Source organism: Gossypium arboreum, chromosome 10 (assembly GCF_025698485.1).
Source record: "Gossypium arboreum isolate Shixiya-1 chromosome 10, ASM2569848v2, whole genome shotgun sequence".
NCBI lineage: Eukaryota > Viridiplantae > Streptophyta > Magnoliopsida > Malvales > Malvaceae > Gossypium > Gossypium arboreum.
In genome coordinates this window covers 11,884,461-11,898,986 of record NC_069079.1, presented here as the reverse complement: position 1 = coordinate 11,898,986, position 14,526 = coordinate 11,884,461, and the positions used below count along the sequence as shown (strand labels likewise).

General features: G+C 37.1%; 1 non-coding gene across 1 annotated transcript; it reads left to right on the top strand.

The window, feature by feature from the left end:
- The first annotated feature begins 599 nt into the window (after positions 1–599).
- On the top strand, positions 600–706 carry LOC128283396 (small nucleolar RNA R71). Its single transcript, XR_008273737.1, has one exon. It is a non-coding gene; the product is annotated as a small nucleolar RNA R71 (small nucleolar RNA).
- Positions 707–14,526: the final 13,820 nt, after the last annotated feature.

Here is a 14,526-nt window from a genome sequence, read left to right as displayed (position 1 = left end):
CTCAGTGTTCTGAAAACAAGTTTCTGACACTGATATAAATTGTGAGAGCATCTCTTCAAGGTTCGACTTCTTTTCCTGTTGGTAGGGTGGTTGTTGGTAGCCTGAAGGTGGTTGTGGTCTTTGATTTCCTTGACTGCCCCACTAGAAATTACGGTGGTTCCTCCAACCTGCATTGTAAGTGTTACTATATGGATTGTTTTGAGGTCAAAGATTATTACCCATGTAATTTAATTACTCATTATCGATGTTGTGGCCATAAGGTTGGTATTCCGAATGGCTTGTTCCACCTCCACTTGCTTTGCACTGCATTACTGGGTGAACCTATGAAGAACTAAGAAAACTATCATTTTTTTTTATTTAGAAGTTCTACCTGGTTTGATAGCATAGTAATCAAATCGACATTATAAACGCCTGCTGTTTCAGTTGGTTTTGTCCTCATGACTTGCCACTGATAGTTATTCAGTGACATCTCTTCTATAAACTCATAAGCATCTTCAGGTGTTTTATTATTGATGGTTCCGCCAGCAGCTGCGTCAACCATTTTTCGAGTCGAATGATTCAAGCCATTATGGAACGTTTGAACCTGAAGCCAAAGTGCTAACCCATGGTGAGGGCACCTTCTCAGTAAGTCATTGTATCTCTCCCATGCATCGTAAAGAGTTTCTAAGTCCATCTGCACAAACGAAGAGATATCATTACGTAATTTGGCCGTTTTAGCCAGCGGGAAATATTTTAATAGAAATTTTTCAGTCATTTGTTCCCAAGTAGTGATTGACCATCGTGGTAATGAGTTCAACCACTGTTTAGCTTTGTTCCTCAATGAAAAAGGGAATAACCGAATACGAATGGCATCATCAGAAACACCATTAATTTTAAATGTATCGCATAGTTCTAAGAAGTTGGCTAAATGAGCGTTGGGATCCTTATCTTGTAAACCATCAAACTGAACATATTGCTGTATCATTTGAATAGTGTTAGGTTTTAGTTCAAAAGTATTTATAGCTACAACAGGTCTAACTATGCTCGATTCAGTTCCTGTTAAAGAAGGTTTAGCGTAATCATACATAGTGCTTAGAGCAGGATTTTGATCAACTGTAATTATAGGAGGTAGCTGATTGTCTTGGTTTTCAGCCATCTCTGCGGTTGGGGTTTGAGTATCGTTCTCTTGCTCGTTCTCTGTGTATTTTAAGCTTCGCCTTATTTCTCTTTGGTTTCTGCGAACTGTGCGATCGATTTCTTCATTAAAAAGTAGTGGTCCTGACGGGTTTCTTCTAGTCATAAACTATAAAAACTTGCCAAGAGAAGGAAAAAATAAGTAATAAAATTAAATTAAATTGCAAGAAAAATAAATGGCTAAAGTAATAAAAATTGAGTGTTCCTAATATCTTAGTTCCCCAGCAACGGCGCCAAAAACTTGATCGCTTGATTTCGTGATAGGTTTTAAATATTTATAATTAATCGCTCTTAAAACTAACTATTATCGCAATATAGGCAAGTGTACCTATCAAACAGTAGTATAGTTTTAGCAAGATCGGATTGTCGAACCCAAGGGAACTAAAAGTACTAGTAATGACTGTCTTTTTATTATCTAGCCTAAGAATCAAGAGGTTTTTGTTTTAACTAACTAATTATCTAAACTAAGAATACACAGAGAATGGAATTCGGGAATTGCTTTTGGAAAAATCGATTGAATTAAGACAATACCTAAGGAAAAATCCACTTAGACTGTACTTGTTATTCTGGCTCTGAATCGGATAATTTATTCATTTAACTTGTTCCGTAGAAATCCCTAAGTTATGTTATTATCCCTATTCAAGACTAATAACGTCTAATCCCTAAATTGAATAATTGAGACTTTTCTCTAATTAACACCCTAGGGTTGCATTAACTCGATCTATGGATCCCCTTGTTAGGTTTCACTATAATCTGGAAAAATCTTATTACCCTATGTCTAGGCGCGCAAACAACTTCGCTTAATTATAACAAATGTACTCTTAGACAGGGTCTATTCCTCCTCTGAATAAGAGCTTATCTTGAATCAGTATCCTGGGATATCAAAACAAGAATTAAGAACACATAATTAAGAACAAGTTAAATATTTATCATACAATTCAGAAAATAATAACAAGATTCGTCTTAGGTTTCATTCCCTTTAGGTATTTAGGGGATTTAGTTTATAACTGAAAAGGAAAACATCTCAGAAGAATAACGAATACAAAACATAAAGAAATCTCAAAACTCCTGAAGGGAAATTGAGGAGAGATCTTCAATCTTGGTGGTGAATCCAGCTTCTGAGATGGATCAATCGGCTTCCTTGGAGTAATTCCTTACTCCCTATTCTGTGCCCCCTTTTTCTTCCTCCTCTAGGGTGTATTTATAGGCTTTGGAATGCCTAAGAGCCCTTAAAATTAGCCTTTTCTGAATGGGACTTAACTTGGGCTCGGTACGGACACGCCCGTATAACAATCCTGTGTGTGATTACTTCAGGCCGTGCTCGAGCCTGCCAAATTAACACGATCGTGTGGTCTACCCGTGTGAGGAGGTCTAGGCCGTGTTGATTTCGTACTTTGGCTAATTTTCTTCTATTTTTTGACTCGTTTCTTGTTCCTTTCGCTCTTCTATTCTCTCTTAAGTATAAAACATGAAATTAAAGCATTAGGAGCATCGAATTCACCAATTCTAATAGGAAATCATCCATAAAATGCGTTAAACATTGGGTATAAGTATGTATAAATTACGGTTTATCAGAATACATATTCCAAGTGATTCAGCAATTGTTTAAGTTCCAGTTCTGAAGGTTTGTCAATAGAGGGTTTTTGCTTAAGTTCATATTTTACCTTAATTCCCTCATATTCTGCTAGTTTTGGAGAAGTTTCATTGGAGTTTAGTTCAGTTCCTATTTCAGAATCATCATCCATCCCCTCTCCTTGAGTGGGACACAGTTCCATCGTGTCCTTGTGTACGATTTCCTGAAAAGAATCTTGAGTAGCATGATCAATAGAGTCGATAAAATAACATGAGTCATCCTATTCTCTAGAAAATCTCATGTCATCATAAATTTTAAAGATAATCTCTTCGCCACCTACTCTAAGTACCAATTTAGCAAGGTCTGTTGTATGGCGGCGCATGGGCGTGTGGTGGCGAGCACGGGGGTGTGATGTGGAGAGGAAGCCGTGTGGTGGGAAAAATAGAGGGTATAAAGAGGGAAAAGTGGGGATTAATGCAAGGGGAATAGATTTTAGGGTGGTTTGAGGGTTGGGGAAGTGAGAATCTTGGAAATGGTGGCTGGAATAAGGATTAAGGAGTGGGGAGGAGGAGTTTTTGGCTAGGGTTTTGAAAGGAGGAAGAAGATGAAGAGTGGTTTGTATATATAGGGGAGGGTCACACGGCCTAGGGCCACACCCGTGTGCTTTGAGTGTGAGCCCGTGTTTTTTGAATTTTTCAATTTAGGTTGTGCCCCACTACTGTCCCACGCCTGTGTGTCTTGGGCGTGTGTAGCACACGGCCATGTCGCACGGTCGTGCCTAGCTTTGTTCGCTTTTCCTATGCCTGTGTGTTATGGTAGCACGCCCGTGTATTGTTGTACACGGCCGAATGGCACGGGCATGTCGTACACCCGTCTCAAAGAAACAGAATCGAGCCTTGTCCCTGGCACGCCCGTGAGTTTTCATTCCCACGCCCGTGTGTTCCTATCAAGTTCACCCACGGCTATGTCGAACGGCTGTGGGGATTTATCGCACCCTGTGTTTTGGGGAAATCATGTCCTACTTCAACACGGCCGTATCGCACGGCCGTGTCTCTTCCTCTGTTTGGCCACGGCTCTAGGTACGCCCGTGTGCCTGGCCGTGTGTGCTGAAAAATTGTGCAATTAAAAGATTAAGTTAATTGATTCGAAGTGTGAGAAAATAAAAATAAAGAAATCAAAATATGTTAGTGCTTGGGTTGCCTCCCGAAAAACACTTATTTATAGTCTAAGCTCGACTTACCTCACCGTTAAATGATCATAGTGGTTCGAGGAGTTCATACTCTTCATTCCTGTTGTCAATTTTAAAATAAGGTTTTAAACAGGTGTTGTTTACCTTAAAAGTGTCGAACTTAGGATGACTCACCTCCACTATACCAAATGGAAAAATACTAAGTACCGTAAGAGGGATTTCCTCACTTGGTGTGGCAGTGACAATGTGAGGATCAACGACATCTAGTAAGACTGTATTGCCGACCTGAAGTTGATTAGGAGAGGTATCGGGCTTGTGTTTGCGTAGTTTCGGTTTATCATGTGTTCTCAGTTTGTGTTCACACCATTCGTCTCGCTCCTCTATGTGTAGTATTCGTTCTTCATGGACGTCTTTGTTCTCTTCATGATAGTAGCGGATTGTCTCTGTTGTCTTTGTTCGAGGAAGTTCCTGCAAGGACGATTGAATATTAGTTTTATCATCGACAGTTTTTATAGCATTATCTTGAGTCTTAGAGGTTTTGACTGAGTCGCATGCTTGGAGTGTTACTGCGTCGTCACCTACACGAAGTGTTAGCTATCCTGTGCCTACATTAATAATGGTTTTGGCAGTTGCTAAAAATGGTCGTCCTAAAATTAGAGGTACCTCGGTATCCTCATCCATATCAAAGACAACGAAGTCTATTGGGTAAATAAATTTATCAATTTTAACAAGAATTTCTTCAATAATACCCTTAGGAAATCCAACTATTTTGTCAGCCAATTGTATGCTCATCCTAGTCTGTTTGAGTTTACTGAGACCTAGTCGTTTAAACATTTTATATGGCATAACATTTATACTTGCTCCTAGATCAGCTAAAGCATTATTCACAGATAGACTTCCAATTAAACAAGGAATTGTAAAACTCTCTGAATCTTTTAATTTGTTAGGTAGCTCATTCTTTAGAATAGCTGAGCAGACTGCATTGAGTTCCACATGTGATGTAGCGTCTAATTTCTTTTTATTGCTCAGAAGTTCCTTTAAAAATTTTGCTGAGTTGGGCATCTGCGAAAGAACTTCAATAAAGGGTAAGTTAATATGTAATTTCTTTAAGAGTTTGACAAACTTACCAAATTGTTCTTCTGTTCTGTCTTTCGTCATCGCTTTAGGATATGGCACACGAGGTTAATGATTCGTACTTACCTGTTTAGGCTCATTAATGTTTACCTCTTCTCGTCCTTTGTTCATTGTGTTGTCTTACTGTAATTCTAGTTCAAGTGCAATGAATCCTTCCTTATCTTGAGTGCTAATTGCATTGAGGTGTTCCCTCGGATTAGGTTCAGTATTACTTGGTAGGCTCCCTTGTGGTCGTTCGGAGATTAGTTTAGATAGCTGGCCTATCTGAGTTTCAAGTCCTTGGATCGATGCTTGTTGATTCTTAAGTACTGTCTCGATATTTTAGAAACGGGTTTTCTGACACCGAGATGAATTTAGAAAGCATCTCTTCAAGGTTTGGTTTTTCTCCTGTTGATAAGGTGGTTGTTGAAAACCCTGAGAATTTTGTGGCTTTGGATTTCCTTGACCTCCCCAAGAAAAATTTGGGTGGTTCCTCCAAGCTACATTATAAGTATTACTGTATGGGTTATTTTAAGATCGAAAGCTATTATTAGCCATACAGTTGACTTGTTCCTCTTCGGTTGTGGGATTGAAGGGTTGATATTCTGTATGCACACCTCCTCCGCTTGAGTCACATACCTGTGTAGAACCAAGAAAACTATAAATCTTTTTATTGAGAAGTTCTACCTGATTAGAGAGCATGGTGACTAAATCGATGTTATAGACACCGGCTGCTTTCGTTGGCTTTGTCCTCATAACTTGCCACTGATAGTTATTCAGTGACATCTCTCTATGAATTCATAGGCATCTTCTGGTGTTTTATTATTGATGGTTCCACCAGCAGCTACGTCAATCATTTGTCTTGTCGAGGGATTCACACCATTGTAGAACATTTGAACTTGCAGCCAAAGCGGTAACCCATGGTGAGGGCACCTTCTCAGTAAGTCGTTGTATCTCTAAAACCCTTGAAGGAATTCTGAGAAAGATCTTCAGTCTTGGAGTAGCTCCGACTTTTGAGATGGATCGTCTAGCTTTCTTCAAGTAATTCTTGGCGTCTGGTTCTGTATTCCAGAAAAGTTCTGGAAAGAGTGGCCTCCTTCTAGGTCACACTTAGGGTGTTTATATAGACTTTGGATTGGCTTTCTTCCTCCCTAAGTCCCCTTTTCTGTGTAAAATACAACTCTTTGAAAAAGGGACACGCCCGTGTGCCACGGCCGTGTGGGCTCAATGGCCAGGCCGTGTGAATCTTGAAAACCTTGGTCGATACCTCCGAAAGCCTCGAGCGTGTGAGATGCCCGTGTGGCAAGGCTTAGGCCGTGTCATCTTCTCGATTTGATCCATTTTGTCCCTTTTTAGCTCATTTTTGGCTCGTTTCGACTCTTGGTGCTCTCTTGAGTACAAAACATGAAATAACCGGATTAAGAGCACCAAAATCCACAAATCTAGTAATAAACATCCATAAATATGCTAAGTATTTGGGGTATAAACACATATAATTTGGCGTTTATCACTCGTCCTACAAACCATCAAACTGAACAAACTGTTCTATCATTTGAATTGTGTTAGGTTTTAGTTCAAAAGTATTTGAGGCTACAGCCGGTCTAATTATGCTCGATTCAGTTCCTGTTAAAGAAGATTTAGCATAATCAAACATAGTGCGCAGAGCAGGATTCTGATTAACAACAATCGCAGGAGGTAGCAGATTTTCTTGGTTTTCAGCCATCTCCTCGGTCGTGGTTGAAGAATCATCCTCTTGCTCGTCCTCTACGTATCTTAGGCTTCGCCTTATTTCTCTCCGGTTTCTGCGAACTGTGCGGTCGATCTCATCGTCAAAAAGTAGTGGTCCTGACGGGTTTCTTCTCGTTATAAACTAGAAAAACCTGTCAGAAGGAAATAAGAGAAAAATTAGAAAAGAAAATAAAAATTTAAATGGTAATAAAAGTAAAGTGGCTAAAGTAATAAAAATCGAGTGTTCCTAATATCCTAGTTCCCCAGAAACGGCACCAAAAACTTGATGCGTGATATTCGTAACAGGTTTTAAAGATTTATAAATGAAATGTTCTTGAGACTAACTTATTATCACAATTAAGGAAAGTGTACCTATCGAACAGTAGTATAGTTCAGCAAGACCGAATTGTCGAACCCAAAGGAACTACGAGTACTAGTTTTTACTTCTTCCTTTTTATTATCTAGCCTAAAATTTAAAAGGTTTTGTTGTCTAAACTAATTACTAACTAAGAATGCACAGAAAGAAAAATTTGGGAAAATTCTTTTGGGAAAATTCGATTGATTAAGACAATACCGAAGGATAAATCCACATAGACTTCACTTGTTATTTGACTCTAAATCAGACGATTTATTGATTTGACTTGATCCGTAGAAATGTCTAAGTTAATTATTATCTCTCTCAAGACTAATAACGTCTAACCCTAGGTTGAATAATTGAAATCTCTTTCTAATTAACACCCTAGAATTGCATTAAGTCGATCTATGGATTCCCTTATTAGGTTTCACCCTAATTCGGCAAAATCTTGTCACCCTATCTCTAGGCACGCAATAAACTCCGCTTAATTATGACAAAGTTACTTTTAGACAGGGTCTATTCCTCCTCTGAATAAGAGCTTAACTTAAATCAATATCCTGGAATATCAAAACAAGAATTAAGTACACATAATTAAGAACAAGTCAAATATTTGTCATACAATTCAGAAAATAATAACAAGATCTGTCTTAGGTTTCATTCCCCTTAGGTATTTAAGGGTTTAGTTCATACTTATGAAAGAAAACATCTTAAAAGCATAAAGATAACAAAACATAAGAAAACCTAAAACTCCTGAAGGAACTTGAAGGGAGATCTCTAGTCTTGATGATGAATCCGGCTCTTGAGATGGATCAATCGGCTTTCCTTGAGTAATTCCCTGCTTCCTTCTCTCCTCCCCTCCTAAGTGCCTCATCAGGTGTTTAAATAGGTTTTGGAATGCTTAAGAGCCCTTAAAATTGGCCTTTTCCAAATTGGACTAAACTTGGGTTCGATAGGGACACGCCCGTGTGCGATTCCTGAAGGCCGTGGTCAAGGCTGTTAAATGGACACGGGTGTGTGATCCACCCGTGTAAGTTGTGCTTCGATCCTACCAAATTGACACGGCAGTGTGACACGCCCGTGTGAGGAAGTCCAGGCCGTGTTGTTTTCCCATATGGGTCCATTTTCTCCGTTTTCGGCCCATTTCTCGCTCTTTTTACTCTCCTATGCTCTCCTAAGTATAAAAATTGAAATTAAAGGATTAGAAGCATCAAATTCACCAAATATAAGGAGAAACCATCCATAAATGCGTTAGGCATGGGGTAAAAATATGTATAAATTACGGTTTATTATTTACATTTAAGGTAAGCTTACACAATACATCCAAAGCAATTTAGCCAATAGCAAAGCTTACACAATACATCCAAAGCAATTTAGCCAATAGCCTAAACACATATCCCCGTCAAACAAATTAGTCATGTATTTCGTATGAATTTCAAGAAACATGAATGAGCTCATCAAATATCAAATTTCCATGTTCTTAAATTTCCCACATCTTGTATTCACATATATCGAATCTATGTATTTCAAGGTTATATGAGAAATGATTCATTTAGAGCTCATTTTTTTTCTCATGTCAGGATTTTTGCTTGTTGAATCATTGAAAATAACGATGGATATACAGGTAGTACATACAAGGTGTACAAAACTATAATTCGTCAATTCATATACATGAATGCTCATGCAGACATGTAAACGGGAAGCTCTTTCGAGCCATAAAACGAGAAGGTCACGTGAGCCATGTAACGGGAAGCTCATTCGAGCTGTATAACAAGAAACTCATAAGAGCCATAATCGAGAAGTTCAAGTGAGCCAATATCGGAAAGCTCCGGAGAGCCGTTAATCGTGAAGCTCATGAATGTAACATCCCGAATTAGGGCCTAGTCAAAATAGTGGTTTTGAGACCATAAATTCGAATTAGAAATGATTATTTTATAATTATTATAAGGTCTATGATATGTTTATATGATTGTGTAAAATTTTCATGAAGAAATTATATGTGCGAAGTGTTTAATTTGGCTTTAAGGACTAAATCGCATAAAGTGCGAAAGTTGCATTCTAATAGCTAAAGGTATTAAATAGCTATAGAATTTTTAGTGGAAGCCCTTATGTGGAAATTAACCCTTTAATAAGTTAGTGGAAGATATTTGTTTGGTATTATTGAAATTAGTTAGAAATTAAAAGGGTAAATTGATAATTAAGTTAAAAAGGTATAATAAGACAAAAATACAAAAAAAATTATCATCTTTATGTTTCTTTCTTCCACCGAAATGATGAAAAATGGGCAGCCATGGATGAGCATGATATTCGGACAAGCTTTTATGGCTCATCTAGGTACGGTTTTTGTCTTGTTTTTAATTATTTTTATGTTTTCGGAGTCGTGGTAACTCAATTTAGCTATCCCGTACCTTCATTTTCAAAACTGTTAAAGTATTTGAATTTTTTCATTGTTGATAAAATTTGTATTTTGATAATTGATGATAGAAAATGCATCCTTGTTGTTCATAAACAACATTTGTAAAGTGATTTTTGATAAAAATGTCGATTAAGGACTAAGTTGTGAAATGTGTTATATTGTGTGATAAAAGTGTGAATATGTGAAATATGTGGGCTTCTGTAAGTAAGATAAATATTTGGCTAGGCTTGGTTTGGGATAAAATTGAATGAATTTTATTTTTCGAGCCTAGGGACTAATTTGCAAATAAGTGAAAGTTTAGGGGCAAAATTATAAAATTTCCAAAGTATGATTTTTGGGTCAATTTGAATATTGTGAGTAATAAATAAGCTATATTTGAAATTTTAGATCCAAAAAATCGAGATTCAGAGAGACTTAAATCGAGAGAGTACGTGGTTAAAGACATAAAGGGAATAATTAGCCGTTTTTGCATTCGAGGTAAGTTCGTGTGATAATAATAATGCAATGTCTTATTTGAATTGAAATGCTTAATTATTATTATATAATTTGTATGATTCGTTATGGATATACTCGATGAGGAATCAAAAAACGAATCGTATGATAAAATTGGTAAGGCGATAATGTTATGGTGATTTGTTATTGAAATCTGAATTGATATGATAATTCGGATGCATTGAATTATATGTTTGTGGTACTATGTACATGATGGTGTTATGCTTCACAAAATTATATTGCATGCTATGTATATGCAATGACCTAAAACATATGTCTATGATGTTTGATGACATTGTAATGAATGGTAACTTGGTGTTAAAGAGTGATATTACATGGAATATGCGATTTTTGTTACGAATATGCATGATGAGATTTGATGTGGTAAAACTTCCGGTTGAACCGTAAGAATAGATCTGATATCCATGCCATGATACTAGGGTTATGTGTGAGCCAGTGTAAGACCATGTTTGGAACATGGCATCGGCATTGTTATGAGAGCTAGTGTATGACCATGACTGGGACATGGCATCAGCTTCAATATGCGAGCCAGTGTAAGACGATGTTTGAAACATGGCATCGACATTGTTATGTGAGCCAGTGTAAGACCATGTCTGGGATATGACATCGGCACCGATGTATGAGAGCCAGTGTAAGACCATGTCTGGGACATGGCATCGGCACTGATATATGAGAGCCAGTGTAAGACCATGTCCGGGACATGACATCGGCATTTTACCCTTTTGTATGCGGCTTATCGGCTATCCTTTAGTATTCCAACTGGTTCAACGGGTGATTTAAAGATTGTGTCATGATTGAGAAAAGTTATGATTATGTTGCAAGTGGTACAGGTATGTGTGCAAAACTCATGAAAAATGATTTCAGTTTATGATGCACTTTTGGTAAGGATGCAAATAAGTAAGTCATGCCCATGAGAATGATCTTGTGATTATCGGTCTATGATTCTGATGTATAAATATGTATTTTTACCATGATGGTTGAAATGATTTGTAAAGGTTTTATAAACTTAGTCATCATTATTTTACACTAAAACAGTTTTGGACAGCAGCAGTAGTCCGACTTTGAAAATTCACCAAAAATTTTGGAAATTTAGTTAGAGGTTGAATAAAATATGAAATTAAAGCTTATCGAGTCTAGTTTCACATAGAAGAAATGGTGTAACAAAAAAATTTCATGTTATGAGATATTTGGATTTCTGTGAAAAAGGGTTAGAGTGATTTTGGGTTCCCTTGTCTTAACTTTGGAAAATCATTAAAAATTGTATGAAAATAATTATGGGTTAGAATTCATATGACTGAATCCTTAATGAGTTTATTTTCAATATAAATAGACAGAAACATTATTGGAATCCCATATTATGAGATAATTAATTTTTAGTAAAGAAAGGTCGAAGCTGTCAAACACCAGAATATGGGTAATTTTGAAGAATAAACTGTACTTATTGACTAATCCATAAATTCTGAAAATTTTATGATAGAAAGATATATGAGTCTCGTTTCAAATTATTTTAGCGGATCTTAATTTAGAATTCTTTATCTCAATTTATCAATAATTTAGTGACTATGGCTCGTGTAGACAACTTGGCTGGAATATGAATAAATAGTGGAATTATGTGCAATTATGATTGTGTTACCTTGAGAACATGTTGTGAGAATATGGAAAAAACATGTAAATAAATCACTTATTATTTTCATATGGACTTAATACGCTATATAGCTTACCCCTTCCTTTTTCCTCATGTTATAGGGTCACTAAGCTAGCTTGGGTTGGAGATCGTCAGAGATTCTATCACACTATCCAACTATTGAAGGGTATAAATGATTTCAAGCACTTTAAGCCTATGGCATGTATAAGACTTAGTCAATTAGGTATGTGTCATTTGATTTGGCCAAATGTATTGGCCCATAATGGGAATATGATTCATTTTGTTTATGGCCATGTGATGTGGCTCATATTGGTTATTTGGTTGTAAACCTATCCATATATGCATACATGTGCTAATGGTTTCATATGGTGTGGTCATGTCTGTTTGGTATGGATGAATTCTGAATGTGCCCTAGATTAATTGATGATTTTAAAGTGACTAAATTGGCTTATGGATAGACCTTAACATAAGTATGAACTGTACAAATGTGTTAATGATAATCATGGCATGAAGTTAATAAGTTTAAACTAGGCAAGGTACGGTGCCTTATGCATGAATAAATTGATATGAAATTGCCAAGAAAAGTGCCATTGAAGTTATGTTTAAGTAACGAGGGTGCCAAATGTCTTGGTAAATAGCCATTTTCTGGGCCACACAGGCAGAGACACAGCTGTGTATCCATCCGTGTGAAGGACACGGTCTAGCACACGGGCGTGTGACTTGGCCTTATGACCCTATATCGTTGCTAACGTCATAAATAGAGAGTTACACAGGCTGAGGACACGGGCATGTCGCAAGCCACACGGGCATGTGACTCTCCAAATATGGAAAATTTCCCAAGTGTTGTAAAAGTTTCGTAAGTTCTTGATTTAGTCCCGAACCACCCCCGATATATGTTTTGGACCTCGTGAGCCCATATAAGGGATATTATGAACATGAATGAATTTTTTTTTATTTTGAACGAAATTTTATGACCCATTTTACATGTATGTGTACGTTTTAGTCAAGTAATGCCTCGTACCCTGTCCTGGCCTCGGACTCTGTCCTGGCCCCGGCCTCGGGCAAGGGGTGTTACAATGAAAGAGCCTTTAATTGGGAAGCTCTAGAGAGCCATAAATCGGGATGCTCATAAGATCTGTGGTGTGTCTAAAACACATACAGGACCACAACCAATCGGGATGCTCTGAAGAGCTATCAACGGGAAGCTCACAAGAACCATATAACGGGAAGCTCCTGAGAGCTAATAATGGGACTCTCTTTTGAGCTGTGGTGTGTCTGCAACACATGCAGGACCACAACTAATTCGGGAACCCTATATGCATCGAATTTCATTTATTCAGATGGGACTTAATACTTGTCGATCATCGTCGGATACGTGATTAATTTCATATACATGGAAGTAATACAATCTCATACATATAATTCAATTCAAACTTATAAATATACAATTTAGTTACACGAACTTGCCTCAACAAGTCTTCGTATACGCACAATCTACTAATCCGAGACTTTTCCTTTCCAAGAACTAACTCCGTATTTGGTCTATCCAGATCTAATTGCGCCAAAATAAACTTGTCTATCTTCAAGCTTCAAACTAGGGTTTCCACGTATTTTTATTTGGGAAAGATGATAATTTGATGATATTTTACTTTATTTTATTATTTATCATCTTTTTATCTTTTACTTTCCAATTTCATCCTTTTCTTTATTTAATTTTCCAAGGATAAATCATCATACTTATCTGTTAAATCTTCTAAATGGTTTATTTTTCATATAAGGACCTCTAATTTTGAATTACATAGCTATTTGATCCTTAGCTACTAGAACTCAACTTTTACATTTTATGCAATTTGGTTCTTTCCACCTAACTAGACATGTAACCGATAAGATTTAGTTATGAAATTTTTATATGACATTTCTATCATAATACAGGCCATGAAATAATATTAAAATAAATTTCCTTCTAGACACGGATTTGTGGTCCCAAAACTACTATTCTGATTTTTACTGAAAACAGGCTATTACATTGTACGCTTCATAGGCATTGTATAAGACACGTCGACTCCAACTACCACTCAAAATTTTCTTCGGAAAGTAAACGAGATCAAGTCATTGACATGAGTGTGTAGTTTCTGCTATTTATACAATCATGCTACATCATATTTTGTTCATTGTTTGCATTCATGGGTTTACATTTCTCGACAAGGTACGAGCTCGTTCAACATTATTTCCATGAAATAATGGATAACTTGCGTGCTATCAACATCTACTATGCAACGTACCTCACCGACATATCATTCAAATAGTGGACTTAATCATATAATGGGGGTCTATGGTACAGGCACATGATGATGAACTTAGTCGAATGCATCAAGTTCGTACTAAAGAGGACTCGTCATTTCTCGATATCCTCGATTGTTAAAGAAACATACTTTTGCCTGGTTGTCTTATTTCCAAAACGGGAGATGACATATGCTGGGCTGATTACAGATGGACATGTTTGGTGCGAGGATGCCATCCAAGAAATTAGACAAAATATAGCAAGAGTGAACACTATGTATGTAATGTGTCATTCACATCGAAACTTGCTATTTCGAGTCACGAAATACGCTAGGTTTGACCAGGACATGTCAAGGGCATCATATCTTGTTGACCTACCAAAGAGACTAGCGATTGTGGGAGATTCTAGGCACTTCGATTTCTATGTACACAGTTATAGTGGGCTTGAACAACAATAATGCATTGAGACTGATGTGTAGTTGATTGAAGATAATGTGTTGTCATTGACATAGGGATGTCAAAATCAATACATAAGTATGTGCTA